General features: G+C 51.7%; 1 pseudogene across 1 annotated transcript in view; it reads left to right on the forward strand.

Moving 5' to 3' along the window:
• The window catches only part of LOC310753764 (inositol polyphosphate 5-phosphatase OCRL-like), a 268,626-nt pseudogene that overhangs the window by 131,968 nt on the left and 120,545 nt on the right, over positions 1-16,113 (forward strand). The window lies entirely within an intron of this gene.

Here is a 16,113-nt window from a genome sequence, read left to right on the forward strand (position 1 = left end):
TCCCCCGGGTACCTCTGGTGAGACTGCTTGCAAAGGTCCCCGCAGCAGCTCCCTGCGCCACCCCACCTCCGGTTGAGTGTCCCACCAATAGGAGCGGTCTGTGGCAAACCCCGAGAGTGACCCCTCCGAGGAGCTAGTGTCCGGCGTCGTCTCTTCAGCTGATGAAAAACCCTGGAACGTACTGGCTGACAGTGTGGGTGTGAAGAGCCAGTCATCGAAATACTCTGCCGGCATAGGTCTGTGTGGGAAGAGTGCATGGAACTCGTCTTTAAGATAGTGCTCCTCCACGGCATAGCACGGTACCCACCTGTTGGCACTGGCTGGGGTACCTTCCCTGGCGAGGAGGTATTCCACCCCCTCTTCCCCCCACCTCGAGTCTAAAATCTCCGTGACCTCGTTGAGTGGCGTCGCCCTCCGTGACCCCTCCCTCTTCGGAGATTCGTTAAGTGGGTCTGGCGCGTTCCCTGTCGCCTGAAACCTGTGGGGTTCCCTGTAGGGTGTGAGCACTGACCTATGAAAGACTGGGTGCATTCTGGAGCCCTCCGGGAGTGTCAACCGGAAGGCCACTGGATTGATTTGCGCCGCGACCTGGTAAGGTCCCAGCTGCTTGTGTTTGAGCTTCCTCTTAGCTAGCGTCCTGGCCGGCATTGCCTGGGCAGCTAACCAGACCCAGTCCCCCACCTGGATGTCCTCCCCGACCCTCCTGTGCTTGTCTGCCTGCACTTTGTAGGCGTGTTTCGCCAGTTCCAATTGCCTTCGGAGTTGCTCGTGGACCTCCTGTAACTCTGCTGCTAAGTGCTCTGCTCCCCTTGGCTCCCCCTCCCCCTTCGTCTCTAACCCCGGGAAAGTTCTGGGATGCCGCCCATTATTGGCGAAGAACGGTGTCACTCCTGTAGACCCGTGCTTCGTGTTGTTGTAGGCAAACTCGGCCAGCGGTAGGTAGTCCACCCAGGTCGAGGGTTGTTGATTGGCGTAGCATCGCAGGTACTGCTGCATGATGGCGTTGACCCTCTCCGCTTGCCCGTTGGTCTGCGGGTGTCGGGCCGATGCTAAGTTGATCTTGACGTTCAGGATGCCCAGCAGCTTCTTTCAGAAGCTCGAGACGAATTGGCGACCCCAGTCGGACAGGATGGACCGCGGCAAGCCGTGAGGTTTGAACACGTGGTCTATGAATAGCTTAGCGGTCTGTTCCGCTGTGGCCACCTTCGCGCACGGAATAAAGTGCACCATCTTGGTGAACATGTCTACGACCACGAGCACCGCTGTTTTGCCTCGCGAGCTGGGCAGATCTGTGACAAAGTCCAGGGCCACTCTCTCCCACGGTTCGAGCGGCGTCTGTAGGGTTTCTAGTAGACCCGCCGGCTTCCTGTGTACCGGCTTGGCCCTTTGGCAGGTGTCACACCTGGAGACGTAATCCGCGACTTCTCCCCTCATCTTGGGCCACCAAAAGTCTCTGGTTACTAATTCCGCCGTTTTGTCCTTGCCGAAGTGCCCAGCGCTGGGCGCGTTGTGTAGCTACTGCAAGACTTTCGCGCGGAGGTCGTCTTCGGGCACGTAGAGAGCCCCTTTGTGGATGAGCAGTCCGTCTCGTATCTGGAACTCGTCGTCCTTCACTGTGCCGTTTCGGACCTCCTCCATCTTGGATTGCGCGAACGAATCCGTCTGCAGCGCTCGACGCACCGCGTCCAGGTCCACGGCAGCTGAAGCGCACGCCCACGCTTTCGGTGCGAAAATGTGCTTGGCCGCCACCGGCGCCGCTTCCTCGAGATACTGCGGCTTCCTGGATAGTGCATCCGCCATGACGTTGTTGTCTCCCGGGATGTATTCTATCCGGAAATCGAAATCCGCAAAGAACTCCGCCCAGCGAATGTGTCTCTGGTTCAGGAACCGCGCCGTGCGCCAGTACTCCAGGTTCTTATGCTCCGTGCGGACTTGCACTGTGTGTCTGGCTCCGACGAGGAAGTGCCGCCACGCCTTGAAAGCTGCATGAATGGCCAGCAACTCCCTGTCCCAGATGGTGTAGTTCTGTTCCGCCTTGCTGAGTTTCCTGGAGTAGAATGCGCACGGCCTCCATTCCCCTTGCGGATCTTGCTGCAACAGGACGGCCCCCACCGCTCTGTCCGAGGCGTCCGTCTCAACCCTCATTGGTCTGCTGGGGTTTACATGTAGCAGCTGTTCTTCGGACGCGAAGAGACGCTTGAGTCTCCGAAAGGACTGCTCCGCCTGGTCCGTCCAGGTGAACTTCTTCTTCTTGGAGCTGAGGGTGTCCGTGATAGCCGCTGTCTCCTTCGCGAACCCTTTGATGAACTTGCGATAAAAGTTGGCGAAGCCGTCGAACTTCTGGACCTCCTTCCGATTGCGCGGGCTCTTCCAGTCCAACACCGCACGGACCTTGGTGCTGTCCATGGCGAGTCCCTTGTCGGACAGCTTGTAGCCCAGGAAATCCACCTCCGTCATGTCGAACTGGCACTTCTCTAATTTGGCGTAAAGTCTGTGCTCCCGTAGCCTCTGCAGGACCTCCTTGACGTCCCTCTCGTGAGCCTCCTGCGATTCCGAGAAGACCAGGATGTCGTCCAGGAAGCAGATGCACTTCTTGTAGAGGAGTCCCGCTAACACGTGATGCATGAAAGCTTGGAAGGTATGGGAGCCATTTTGCAGACCAAAAGGCATTACGCGATATTCATAGGTGCCTAAAGGTGTAAGCATGGCTGTCTTCCACTCATCGCCCTCCCGCATGCGTATAAGGTTGTACGCCCCTCGTAGATCCAACTTGGTGAAGATCCGTCCTTTCCTCACCGTCGCGAGCAGGTCGTCGATCTTGGGCATGGGGAATGCTGCGGGCTTTGTTTTGGAATTTATGATCCTATAATCAACTATGAGCCTGCGTTGGGGCGTGTCCTTCTTCTTCACGAAAAACACGGGACTGCCCCCCACTGCTTTAGATTCTTTGATGAACCCCCACTTCAAGCTGTGATCTATGAACTCCCTGAGTTCTTGCAGTTCGTCTTCAGACATGGAATACAGTTTCCCAGTCGGCAGCGTCGCTCCCGGCAGGAGGTCAATCTTGCAGTCGTAAGGCCTGTGGGGCGGCAGCTTATCCGCTTCCCTCTCGCAGAAGACCTCCAAAAACTCCTTGTACTTGTTGGGTACCGCTTGCACCATGCCTAGGTGTAACTGCGGTTCATCCTCTTGCCCCTCCTCCTCCTGGCGGGTCTGGATGCAGTGTTCTGCGCAGTAGGAGGAGCAGAAGGTCAATTGCCGCTGGTACCATGCTAATGCCGGGCTGTGCCTATCCAGCCAACTCATACCCAACACTATGGGTGTGTCAGACAGGTGGGTGACGTTGAAGCTGATGACTTCGCGGTGGTTTCCAATTTGCATCACCATCGGTGGTGTTTGCTGTACCACCTCTCCTCCCAGTAGCTTCCTGCCATCGACCGTGACGACGTTTAGGGGCATCGTGGCTGGCATGAGTGCTATGTGATGTTGCTTGATAAAGTCCACTCCTATAAAGTCTGCGTTGCTCCCAGAGTCAATGGTTATTGGTACTTGCAGGGTGTGCCCATTGGGCAACTGGAGCGATGCGGTGAGTTGCACCACTGGTTTGGGTGGGAGGGGGTCTGTGGGCTGTAAAATCTCTGGGGACTGCTTCACTGACTTGCCTGGTTGGGCCCCAGTGGCTCTGTTTCCAACCAGGCTCCTTCTTCCCCCTGCAAATGTTCTGGATGCTGACCTGTTCTTTTTACTGTTGCTGAGGCTGCAGTGTGCTTCTGGAGCCTCTAGGGACACTCTTTGGCCATGTGCTGAGCACTGTCGCAGATGTAGCACTTCCTGGTCCCTCTAGGAGCCTTCGCCTTGACTGCTCCCGGTGTTTGGGCTCTGCTGGCAGTCTGAGCCCTGGCACCACCAATCTCCATCGGCTCTTCTCCCCTTCCCAAAGGAGGCATGGACAGCGCCCGCCCCGCCTCTCTGGGAAAGAAAGGGGTTGTCCTGGCTGGGGTGCTTGCCTTACGTCCTTCCTCCCTGCTCCAAGGGCGTCCTTCCAGGCGCACACCAATCGCCAACGCTCTTTGGGCAACTTCTTGGGTACTCTGTGGTCGTTCCCCTCTTGCCAGCTCATCTTTCACCTCTCCACTTAGCCCCTCCCAGAACAGGTCTCTGACAGCAATAGAGTCCTTCTCCCAGCCCAGCACGTTCAGTAAGGCAAAAAAGCGTGAGTGATATTGCCTCACCGTCGCTTTCCCTTGCTGTAGTCCATGCATTTCCCTCCGAGCAACATCTACATCTACCGTAGATTTAAAGCAAGTGTCCATAGCTTTGATAAATGCATCGGAAACTTTGAGGGCGGGGTCTTTTTCGCGCCACAAATTCCGCAGCCACGCTTTTGCTTCCCCATGCAAATGAGTGATTATGAAGCCCACTTTCTCTTCCTCATCTCTAAAGTCTTTCCGAAGCAAATTGAGCGCGTAAACCACGTCAGCTCTGAAGTTAGGGTATTGCTGCAGGTTCCCATCGAAGTGGGCTACTAGGCTGCCCCCCCTTTTCCCGAGGCCAACTCCCTCCGGTTTGGGTCCTGGCAGCCCCTCTTTCCCCCAACGGTCCCACCTGGCCTGCAGATCCCGGCAGAGCGCTACTGCTTCTTCTTCTCTTTTCCTGGATGCTGCTACTTCTGCGTAAAGCGTCGTGACTGCTTCTTGCAGTTCTTTCACCTGGCTCTCTGTAGTCATCTTTGCCTATCTTCGTGAGCTCGCAAAACACCAAGTTTTGCCCCTCGCTGCACCAACTCACGCTGCGAGGTTTTTACTGAGACGGAGCATACTGTCAGAGCTACCCTAGGTCCCAGCTCACAAAGGACCAACGCTGCTTCGTTGTTAAATATAAAAGTCTTTATTGAAGTTCAGTTTCACTTCCAGAGCCGCAGCGCGCAGCTCTACGTCTCAACTGTCAAACCGCTGATGCTCCGTCTGAGTCTCCTCCCCCTTGACACCAATTTAAGATTCTAGCCTTGCTCCACCTTCTCCGCTGCTCCTTCCTCCTCTGGGTCCGCCTGCCCACCGGGGTTCCGCCCTTTCTAGCCTCTTCTCCCGCTGATTCCCCTGAGCCTTCTCCCTCCCTCTGGCGGGCTTTAGGAGCTGGTTCCCCATCCGGGTCTCCTGCTGTTCCGCGCGCCTGCACATTTGAACTTGGCGCGCGCGCCCAGCCAGCAGCTTTCCTCCTGACCGTTTCACTGCTGCTGTCACTGCTTCCCCCTTCGGGGGGGCTAGCTGCAACTGACCTCCCTTCCGTTCCTCCACTCTCCGATGGAGGCGTGGTCAGCCCTGACTCCCTCTCTGGAGGAGACGCTGGCCGTGACACATGTGACTCTTCCCCCCCACTACGCTCTGGTGGGGAAACTGGTCCCGATCCTCCACTGCTGCTTTGGGGTTCCCTTCTGGTTCCTTGTTTCTGGTGCGTCCCCCCTGGGACCCCCCTTGCCCTGACCATCGGCGCCCCTTTCTGGGAATCTTCTGATTCGCCGGAGAAGCTCATGGAATCTCTCGGGCCACTGTCATACTCCCCTACGCTGCCCTCGGATTCTTCCCCTTCGCTCTCCCATTCCTCTCTCCCCATTGCTCCTGCTCCTGATTCCCTGACATACGTGTTTATATGTTTGTTTGTTTATGTGTTGTTAGTTGTTAGTTGTATTGTGTTCTATTATATGTTGGAAAATCAATAAAAAATTATTAAAAAAAAAAAGAGAGATTTTACTTTCTTGGGCTCCTTGACCTCTGCAGATGGTGACAGCAGTCATGAAATTAAAAAACGCCTGCTCCTTGGGAGAAAGGCGATGGCAAACCTAGACAGCATATTAAAAAGCAGAGACATCACCTTGCCAACAAAGGTCCGTATAGTTAAAGCCATGGTTTTCCCAGTAGTGATGTATGGAAGTGAGAGCTGGACCCTAAAGAAGGCTGATCGCCAAAGAATTGATGCTTTTGAATTATGGTGCTGGAGGAGACTCTTGAGAGTCCCATGGACTGCAAGAAGATCAAATGTATCCATTCTGAAGGAAATCAGCCCTGAGTGCTCACTGGAAGGACAGATCGTGAAGCTGAGGCTCCAAGACTTTGGCCACCTCATGAGAAGAGAAGACTCCCTGGAAAAGACCCTGATGTTGGGAAAGATGGAGGGCACAAGGAGAAGGGGACGACAGAGGACGAGATGGTTGGACAGTGTTCTTGAAGCGACAAACATGAGTCTGACCAAGCTGCGGGAGGCAGTGGAAGACAGGGGTGCCTGGCGTGCTCTGGTCCAGGGGGTCACAAAGAGTCGGACACGACTAAACGACTAAACAACAACAACAGCTGGTCAGTCTACTTTCGGTTTCACTTCTGGCTCCTTGTTAAATTAATACTGCATCAGAAACCTCCCAAGCAGATATCCAAAGTTCTTTGGCATTTCTCCAGTTGTTAATGAGATGTCTCTTCTAGTCCAGGGGAGTCTTTGGATCATCTTCCAGGAAACCAAGAGTCATAAACCTTGATTTTCCTTTTTTCCCTTTTTCCAGTCATTTCCACACAGTCATTATTAGCGTTATTAAAACCTTCTTATATCAACAAATGCAAAATTTTTAGTCTCCCTTGCTTTCCTGCTGACCTTCAGCTTAAACACAAACTGCTCTGGAGTGAGAAAAATCCATCACACTCAAAAAGCCCAGCTGGAGGGACCTGGAAGTGTGCGGGGAAGAGCAATTTTGTAGTGGGTTTGTTGCACAGGAACACCAACTTCACTAACTGGCTGATTCAGAATGAATCCCATTCAAAAAGAGTGCAATGGTGTGTGTTTCAGCCAGCCATCCGGCTGCTGCAACTATTCCCTGGGTGCCACCACACTGTCCTGTCTCTGTGTTTGGAAGGTCATGGCAGCTATGCTCCCCCCGGAGACACTCCACTGCTTCTTCCTTAGCTGTGTTGCTCAACAGTTGAGGCAACCTTCACAGTTCTGGGATGCCGAGGAAGCGAACCAATAGTCACGTTCATCTGTACTGGCTCAGTATGACCTATTCTGACAGATGCTGCCTTTCATATTCACACCCAACGCCCAAGAGCCTTTCCGCTCCAGAGATCTGGGGCTGAACCCGGGATCTGCACGCCAAGGCTGGAGTAAGAAAGAGCCCTTGCCACCTGGCCACGTTGGGCGCCTGCCTAGAGAGTGGAAGCCGGGGGTTGGAGGGACATCGTGCTGCTCCTGGCAACCCCCACCCAATCCGACGTCCTCCTCCGCCTGAATCCCGCTTCCCCCGGGACGCACTTCCCATCCTGGAGCGGCTGGGGTGGGAGGCTAAGCTGGCCCAAGGACTGGCCCAAGGTAGCTCAGCCAAGTTGCCAAGGCCAGCATTTAAGACCGCGTATCCTTTCCCCTCAGATGATAAAGCCGGGATGAGTCATGCTAGCAGCCTGTGGCCTTGATGGGCTTTGAGGCAGCCCAGCCCAGCTGCTATAGTCCACCTCTGAACCGAGGAAGCGCAACTGGAGAGACAGAGCCCAGCACTTTTCTCACGGGACAGAAGCGCACAACTTCCCCCTCCCACTTGCCGCCCGCCCCAGTCTTTCTCCGGCGGCTCAGTTTAGTGCGCCAAGCGTCTCATCCCAGGTGGGAATTCGGGTGGCGCTGCTTGCAGAAGGAGAAGTGGCTGGCGCTAGCGGAAACTCCCATTGTTCTTCTCAGGTAGGACTTCCGGGATCCAGACGAACGTTTTACCAAAAAGTATGGCTTGACTACTGATTTCCCATTTAAAGGAAGGCAAAACGACCTAAGTTTGGCGGACAGGTGAAAAAAACCACGAATTACATTTAAAGTTCTGTGAGATGCAAAGGAAAGCTTGCCTTTTAAACTTGCATTTCACAGCTTGTTGCCTGGTGCGGTTAACGGAATGGGGATATTGAGAAAGAAGAGACTTGGAATCAGAAGGTTAGGATTTAAGGTAAGGTTACCAGATTTTTTTCAAAGAATCTGGGGACACTTTTTTTTTTTCAAAAGAGAAAAAAATGTTATTTTTTTTAAATCATTTTTTTAAAAAATAAGAAGTAATACCTTCTCTTCTGGGTCTCCTATGTCGCGTGGCCTTCCTCTGGGCCCCAGCCTGATCTCTTGGAGTGCTATCTGCCATGGAGTAGGCTCGGGTCGGGCCTGGGCTCGGCCCCGTGTCCTTGCCCTCCTGGTGCTCTCCTACCTCTCTTCCTCAGCGGCAGCAGCGCGGAAAGGTTGGGGCTCCCCTCTTTTTTCTCCTTCCTCTTTCTCTCTCTTCCTTCTCCTTCTCCTTTCCTCCTTCTCCCTGGGTTGGCTCCGGGGTTTTTACTGGCCCTGGAGCGCCACTGGGCAGTCGGCCATGTGGCCGGGCGCTCTCGCTCCCGCCTCGATTTGGGTCCTGGGGAGTGTGTCAGCGGTTCCCCCAGTCGACGCGCCGGGCATCCCTGGTTCCCCCTCAGCAGTGGCAGCGGTAGCGGCAGTCTCAGCAGCCCGGAGCCAGCCTGGTAGTGCACTTGGCTCTGGCTGGCTTCAGGAGCTGCTCATTGCCATGGCACCCGCCATTTTGCCTCGCCGGAAGTCCCCATATGATGTGTCTTGTGCATTGAACCAATCACGCAACATTCCTTCCCTACTAATAAATCTACAACACTTAAAATATAAATCTGGGGGCCTTATATGAAATCCGGGGACATTCCGGGGACGGATTTTGTTGGGGACAGATTTGTAAATCCGGGGACTGTCCCCGGGAGACGGGGACATCTGGCAATCATTCCGTAATAGGGCTTCTCCTGCCTTTGCCAGTATGTCAGCCTTCTCAGCCTCCTTAAAGAGGGTGTTCAGAAGCACTTGTACGTCTGGCCATATGGGATTGTGAGTGGAGAAGGTGGCGCAGTCTGGATGAGTCCCTCTGTCTTGCTCTTTGGTCACTGTGACCGAGCACCTTTTTGGGCCGATCAGGATCTATGGGGAAGGGGATCCACCCAGAAGTTGTGGAGGGAACGGGAAGAGAAGCTTGGTCAAGAGACTGGCTCATGTCAGAAGGAGGCCTGACTGCATCCTTGGCGAAGCCCAGGGCAGGGCAGGAAGGCAGCATTGCCCAGCGGGAAGGCATTCGGAGGCAAATCATCAGCAAGGAGCAGAAAATCCCCTGCCCTTCCCTCAAGAAGACTGAAGAATCTCTAGTCGGCCTTCAGGTGAGTTCAGCATCCCAGGTCTCTGGGGTGTTCCTGTCCATTACAAAGCTGACTCGAGGCTCCGTCAACTGAGCCCCTACACTCCTTGCGTACCTGAAAGGGGCACAGAAAGGATGGGAGGCAGCCTTTTCCTGGAGCCGTCTTACCTGCAGCAGTTCACTCGCTGGCTGCTGACCCTTTTCCTCCATCACCTGGATGATCCTCTCAAGAGAGGAGAGTTTCCTGCAGAGTCTAGCCAGCTGCTCATCCCTTCTCCCTGCAATCTCCTTCTCCACCTCTTCCACATGATTCAGCAGACGCTTTTCTTCTTCTTCTTCTTCCAGGAACTGGTGCAGTTGTCTCAACTTCTCCACAGTCTTCAGCCTCTCCGGTTCTGAGGAGGTCTGAGTGAGGAAGAGGGTCAGCCTTCAAAACATCAGCAAGAGAATTATGATTTGAATCGAACTGCTTCCACCCTCTCAGCTCACAAGTCCTCAGGCTTCTCCTTGACTGCTTTTCACATAATAAACAACAATGGGAAATAAACTCCATTTAGCTGCATTCAAAGGTGAACTTACCTAATTCACAATTCTTGGAAAAATATGGAGACCAAAACAGCAATCTTTTGAAATTCACACCTCTGAATTTCTCAAGGTTGACCCAGCCAGGTAATATTCACAAAAAAATGAATTTATGAGGGTAAAGCACGTATCAACATCTTTATACGAGAAGGTAGCCACCCTAGCATTTGATTCATTTTCAGAATAATAAATAAATAACAAACCGATATGGAAAAAGGAGAAATGAGAGAAGTTGAAATGGGCAGATTTCCCCCTCCCTCCTCAGCTTCTTGAAGTGCTTGTTCCCTCACTAGTAACAAGAGTGACACTTCCAAGGAGGTCTTTGCTTTCCTTGTCCAGGTCTGCTTGATAGGCCAGAATTTCCCCTCTCTCTTTCCTCCGAATCTCCAGGCAGCGACAGATCTCTCCCTGACAAGAAAAGGGAAAACTCAGCTTTGATTGAGACACAAAGAGAGGAGATGAATATTATACTGGCTTCTTGGGTCCAGTGGCCTTGCTATAATAGCAAAGTAATTTACTGGAGGAAAGAAAAGTACAGAACACATACATAAATACCGTAAGTAGTTATCATCACAAAAGAATATCCAGGTAAACCCATGAACAGCCAGGTAAACCCATCAACAGGTTTCCTGCCAGACAGGAGTCTGTTGTAGACCCCCCCCCCCTTCTGTGATGTATGTATGATGTATGGAGGGGTGGTCTTGGGCTCCAGGGTGGGCAATTTCAAATGTCTATATAAGGACTTGGTTCGCGGTCTCCTCCTCCCTCCTGCGTGGGGGGGGGTGAGCACCCTGTTGCAACAGGTAATAAAGATCTGGCTTACTAGCTGCTTTGCTTCTCAATATTCTCTGGTTGGCCTCTGTTATTTTCTCCTACCGATAGAGAAGCTACAAAAGGACTCTATATGGGCTCTGAGGTACCCCAGAAGGGAAAAGGAGCTGTTTTTTCCTTATAACACTGGCCACCAGTCCCCACCCCCTTGCAGCTGACCCCTTGTTGCTATCTGATTTGCAGGGTATTGAGGAGGCATCCTGCTAACCAAAGGAGACATATGCAATTCACATTTGTAGTGTTCTAAATATGTACAAAGCAACCTTGCTGGGGGATGTGGATGAGGTTAACCCTTTCTCTCCCTGCCATGGTCCCATGAAGCTGCTGTATTTCAAGGGAAGATCCCTTGGCCCCCCTGGCAGAGAGAAAGACTTTGACTCCCTCCTCCCAGCCATCCCAGCAGCCCTCAGGCTTCCCCTTGGCTGCTTCTAAGGTAATAAACAACCACCAATGAATACCATGCCTACTTTGGATCTGAGAATTAAGAAGATAACCTGCCAAGAAGAATACACAGCTATTTCTCCCCCTCAAGGTACCTTGTATTCCTCGACAGCCTCTTCCAGAGGAATCACCTCGTGGTGTTTGTGCTTCATGGATCTGCCCCAAACCACACAGATGGGGGCTTCATCCTCCTTGCAAAAGAGTTTCAGGGGCTCCTGGTGCTTCTCACAGATTCCTCCTTTTCCTCTGGAAGACTGAGGGTCTTGGCTACTTTGACAAAGGTAGCCAATTGCCGATTGCGGACGAGGCTCCTTCTCTGGACTTCAACTCGGCCTTGAGGACAGGAAGCCAGCCTGCTTTTTGCCCCGCTGCACTGGATCAGGCCGGACCGGCAGAAGTTTGTGAGATTATATCCTAATCCAACTTGTGCTAACAAGTTTCCAAAATATCAGCAGAGTTTATAAACATTCCCCCTTTAAGTTCGCAACTGTAACGTGTGCACAGGTTCACTAGAACCTCTATAATAATTACTCTGGTAATTTCCCCTTTTGTTCCCTTTTAAAATACAAGACACGACACAGTCTTTGTAAAAGCATAAAAGAGTTCACTCACGTTCTGTTCACAATATGATCCCAGAAGGCAGATAGGCTTAAAAAGGTTACATACATTCAGAATCTATCTTATAGCAAGATAGTCCTTTCCTCCTCTCTTGGCTGAGAGCCAAGAGAGCATCTTTAGATGCTTCTTCTTCGAAAGAAAATGGCAGAGAGAGACAGATGGCTGCCTGCCCTGTGCTTTTATCATTTACCTGCACAGGTGAGGCCACACCCACCTCTGGTCACATGCGGAGGAAGTCCGTCCCAGGAAGTTTACCTGCTTGCTGGACAGACATCCCTCTCCATGTTCTAACATGTACACTCTAGGAATGTTGTCATTGACTGCTCCTGTGTTTACATCCCACATACCCCTTCTCAGGCAATACAACATACACAAAACATAAACAACTTTATTCAACCACCCAGCGTCCCAGCTTGACACGTAGATTCTGGAAACTCTCTCTTGGTAGGGGTTTCGTCAGGATGTCAGCAGTCATCTCTTGGGTGCTGCAGTAGGATAGTTCCACAAGTCCATCCTGGATTACCTGGCGTATGTAGTGGTATCTAACTCCAATGTGTTTTGTTCTGGCTAGGAACTTCTCACTCTGCGTCAGCTTCAGGCAACTTTGATTGTCCTCTAGCAAGCTGACAGGCCCTTTTCTCACCAACCCAAAGTCCTTTATGAGTTGATCAAGCCAGGCTCTCTCTCTGCAGGCTTCTGTTGCTGCAACGTATTCTGATTCTGTGGAAGATAATGCTACACAGCTCTGTTTATAACTGCCCCATGCGACAGGTCCATCCCCAAACATAAAAACATGACCACTTGTTGATTTATAATCAGCATTATCCCCAGCCCAATCCGCATCAGTATTCTCAACCAACTTAGGGTCTCTGACGGCTGGTAACCTTAATTTACAATTCATGGTACCCTTCAAATATCGCACCACCCTCTTTACACCTGCCCAATCATGCTCAGTGGGAGAAGTCACTTTTCTGCTAAGAATCCCCACAGCATTAGCTTAGTCAGGTCTACATGTGGTAACTAAATACAAAAGTTTACCAATTGCCAAACTGTAGTCATTGTTGTCTGGCAACTGCTTCGAATCCTGCTGATTCTTCAGGAAGTCAGTGGCCATCGGTGTAGCAGCTGGATGTGCGTCTTGCATCTGCATGTGCTCAATCAGCTCGTGGATCTTCTGTCTTTGGCTGAGAAGAAATGAACCGTCCTCTTCTCTTTCCACCTGGATCCCGAGGTAGTACTGGACATCTCCTAGCTCCTTGACCTCCACCTCTTTGCTAAGGTGCTTTACTATCTGTGTATAGTCTTTCTCACTTGCTGTGGCAATAATCAGGTCATCGACAAAAGCTAAGATATATGAGAATTGTCCATTATTTGACTTACTGTACAAGCACTTGCCAGCATCGCCTTGCTTGTACCCAAGTTGCGTCAGCATTTTATGCAACTTCTGGTTCCAGGCTCTAGCAGCCTGTTTAAGTCCATAAAGTCCTTTCTGGAGTTTGCACACTAAATGTGCCTCATGTGGTTTCACAAAACCCTTAGGCTGTTTCATGTAAATTTCTTCAGAAATCTGCCCATGTAGAAAAGCGGTAGCAATGTCTATGTGTTTCACTCTCATTTTCTTGGAGGCTGCAATGCTTAAAAGCATTCTTACGCTGCTGTACCTCACGGTTGGTGCAAAAACTTCATCATAGTCTTCACCAAAACGCTGTGAAAATCCCTGTGCTACAATTTTAGCTTTGTAGCGCTGTACTTCTCCTTCAGACCCCTTCTTAACCTTGAAAACCCATTTACTGCCAATGGCCTTCTTACTGGGAGGCAGCTCAGTGAGTGTCCAGGTCTTGTTCTGATGCAGTGCATCCATCTCCTCCTGCGTGGCTTTCCTCCAGAGACTGGCTTCTGCAGCTGGCATCTCCTGTATCTCTTCCCAAGTGGAAGGTTCCTGTGGAAACGCCGACCCTGCAAAGTAGGACAACCGCAATGGTGGGACACCTCTATTGGTTCTGGACGAGCGCGTGACCTCTGGTTCTGTGACCGCATCAGCTTCCTCATCCTCCTCCAACACAGGCATGTCCCCATCTGAGTCCTCCTCTTCGTCTCTGGTTCCGCCAGGGTTCTGGTCCTCTGCGTCTTCTGGTGCATCGCCTGTAGGGGGCGCTGTAACACTCGAAGGCAGATTATTACCTTGTGGGGTCTCAAAAGGGAAATATACAAACTCTTGAGTCCTTTCTGACTCATCGGAAGAGTCCACAACAGTGTTCTTAGTGTCTACTTTTCCATATTCATCAACATAAACCGCATGGCGCGCATCTGTCTTACCACTTTGTAAGTCCATAATTCTGCATCCTTTGCCTCCAGAGGCATATCCCACAAGGATACCTGCTTTTGCCCTGGAGTCAAGCTTGTGTCTGCGTTCCCTGAGCACGTGGAAGTAACACGGACTTCCAAACACACGTATGTGCGACAGATTGGGAGCTTTCCCATGCCAAAGTTCAAATGGTGTGCGCTCTGCCCCTTTGGTTGGCAGTCTATTCTGCAAATAGACCGACGTGTACACTCCTTCGGGCCACAGCTTCTGTGGCAAACATGCATCCTTTAGCATGCACCTTGTCATGTCCATAATGGACCTAAACTTTGACTCAGCTATGGCATTCTGCTGTGGTGTGTAAGGAAAGCCACTTCCGGCCTGCCCAGGAGGTGGGGTTGCGGGCTTCATGCCCACCCCACGGGAGCGGGGGCTGGTTGGAGCCCCCGCGAGAGCAGGGGAATCCCGGCCGGGTCTGCCCCCCCCAGCCAGCCAATCAGCTGGCTGGGGGGCGTGGCCTGCCCTATTTAGGGCCGGCGCAGAGGGGGCTCGCCCTCTTTTCGCTGGCTAGCCCTCACGTTTTTCATCGAAGGTTTGTACTAGGGTCCTTTCTCTCTCACCTTGTCTTAGTTTTTCTCAGGTATCTTGCTCCAGGGTCACGTCTTTGTTCATCCAGCGGATTGGCAATTGCTTCTCTCGATTGCTTACCTCCGGACCGTCGGACTTTGCTGCCCGCACAAACGCGGCGGCAGCTACCCCCCCTTGAAGCCACTGAGGAGCTGAAGGAAGCCGCGAAAGAGCGCTGCCGCTCAGCCCCTTGGAGCGCAGTTCGCGCGCCCCTGCTGGATTTCCCCCCCCCCCCCCAATTCGTTGCTCTGCTGGAGGAACACGCTCGGCTGATCAGGTCTTGTGCTGGTTTTATTATAATTTTGTGATTATCGCGGGGATTGGGGCGCCGGTGATTTAAGCGGTTTTTGTGTAGCGACAAGAAGGGGAGCGAGGCGCGCTTCCTTTGCCTTAATTCGTTTGGTTCGGGCAGCCTCCGCGTCAGGGGAGGGAGGCGCGCGTCTTTGGCATATTGTCTGGGTTTATCAGGGCACGTCTTCGCATTGGCGAGGGCTTGAGCGATCAGTTCTGCCGCTGGGGGTGTATTGCAGTTTTAGGCGAGGGGCCAGTGCACGGTAATTTCTTAGCCTTCACGCTGTAGGGATCGCTCGACGAGAAGCTTTGCCGTTGCCAGGCGACGGGCCGCCCACGGCCGCCATTAGCATCGCCCACGTGACCTCTTAGGCGGGCGCCATTTTACTAGAGGCAATTTAGTGGGAAGACTTTCTCTGATCGCATAACGTCGCATTGTTTGCTGCTTGTTTTTCTTCGGGGCGGCTCAACGCTTGTTCCGTACAGTTTAAATTCAATAGGATTGCTAGGTCTTTAATAGACAGCGCGTTTGCTTATTTACTGCTGGTCCCGACGCCATTTTAAAAGACGACCGCGTGGTCTGGCGGCCGCCATTTTACCATAGGCAACTACATCTGGCCCATCCGGCTGCCATTTTGTCCACCCACGTTGCCTACGCTGTTGGCCGCCATCTTGCTATAGGCAGTTCACGTGGGAAATTTTTTCCACCAAGCCTCCCCTCGCAAGCCTTATAAGCCTTATTGTACGCAGCTGTGGTGGTTTGCTTCAAGGATATATAGCAGTATATTTTACCTTTAATAGTTTATTATTATCGGTATATTTAAATTATAGTTTATATTATCTTTGAGAATTTATAACCGGTGGATCTATAATTGTTTTCAAGGCTTTATACTTACTGCAATATAAGTCATTTGGGTGTTTTGGTTAAAGTGTTGTGGTGCCCCATAGGAGCGTTGCCTGGCCAAAGCAATTCATTGCTTGGAATTTTAATTCAAATAATTCATTGCTCGGAATTAGTCATTGCCTGGAATTAATTCAAATAAGCCTTTAGTTGTCTTTAAAGTATAGTGGCCAGTTTACTAGGATATATTTAGTCTGGCAATTATAGGCTTAGCATCTGTTTAGTTGCAAGGCTATATTAATCTAGCAATTTAATTTAATATAATAACTCAAGTTATCCTTCTTCACTGCTGAAGGGTTGGGTACAATTCATAGTGCAACCTTTGGATTGCTGCATAGC

This window comes from Podarcis filfolensis (genome assembly GCF_964270895.1).
Source record: "Podarcis filfolensis genome assembly, chromosome: W".
NCBI lineage: Eukaryota > Metazoa > Chordata > Lepidosauria > Squamata > Lacertidae > Podarcis > Podarcis filfolensis.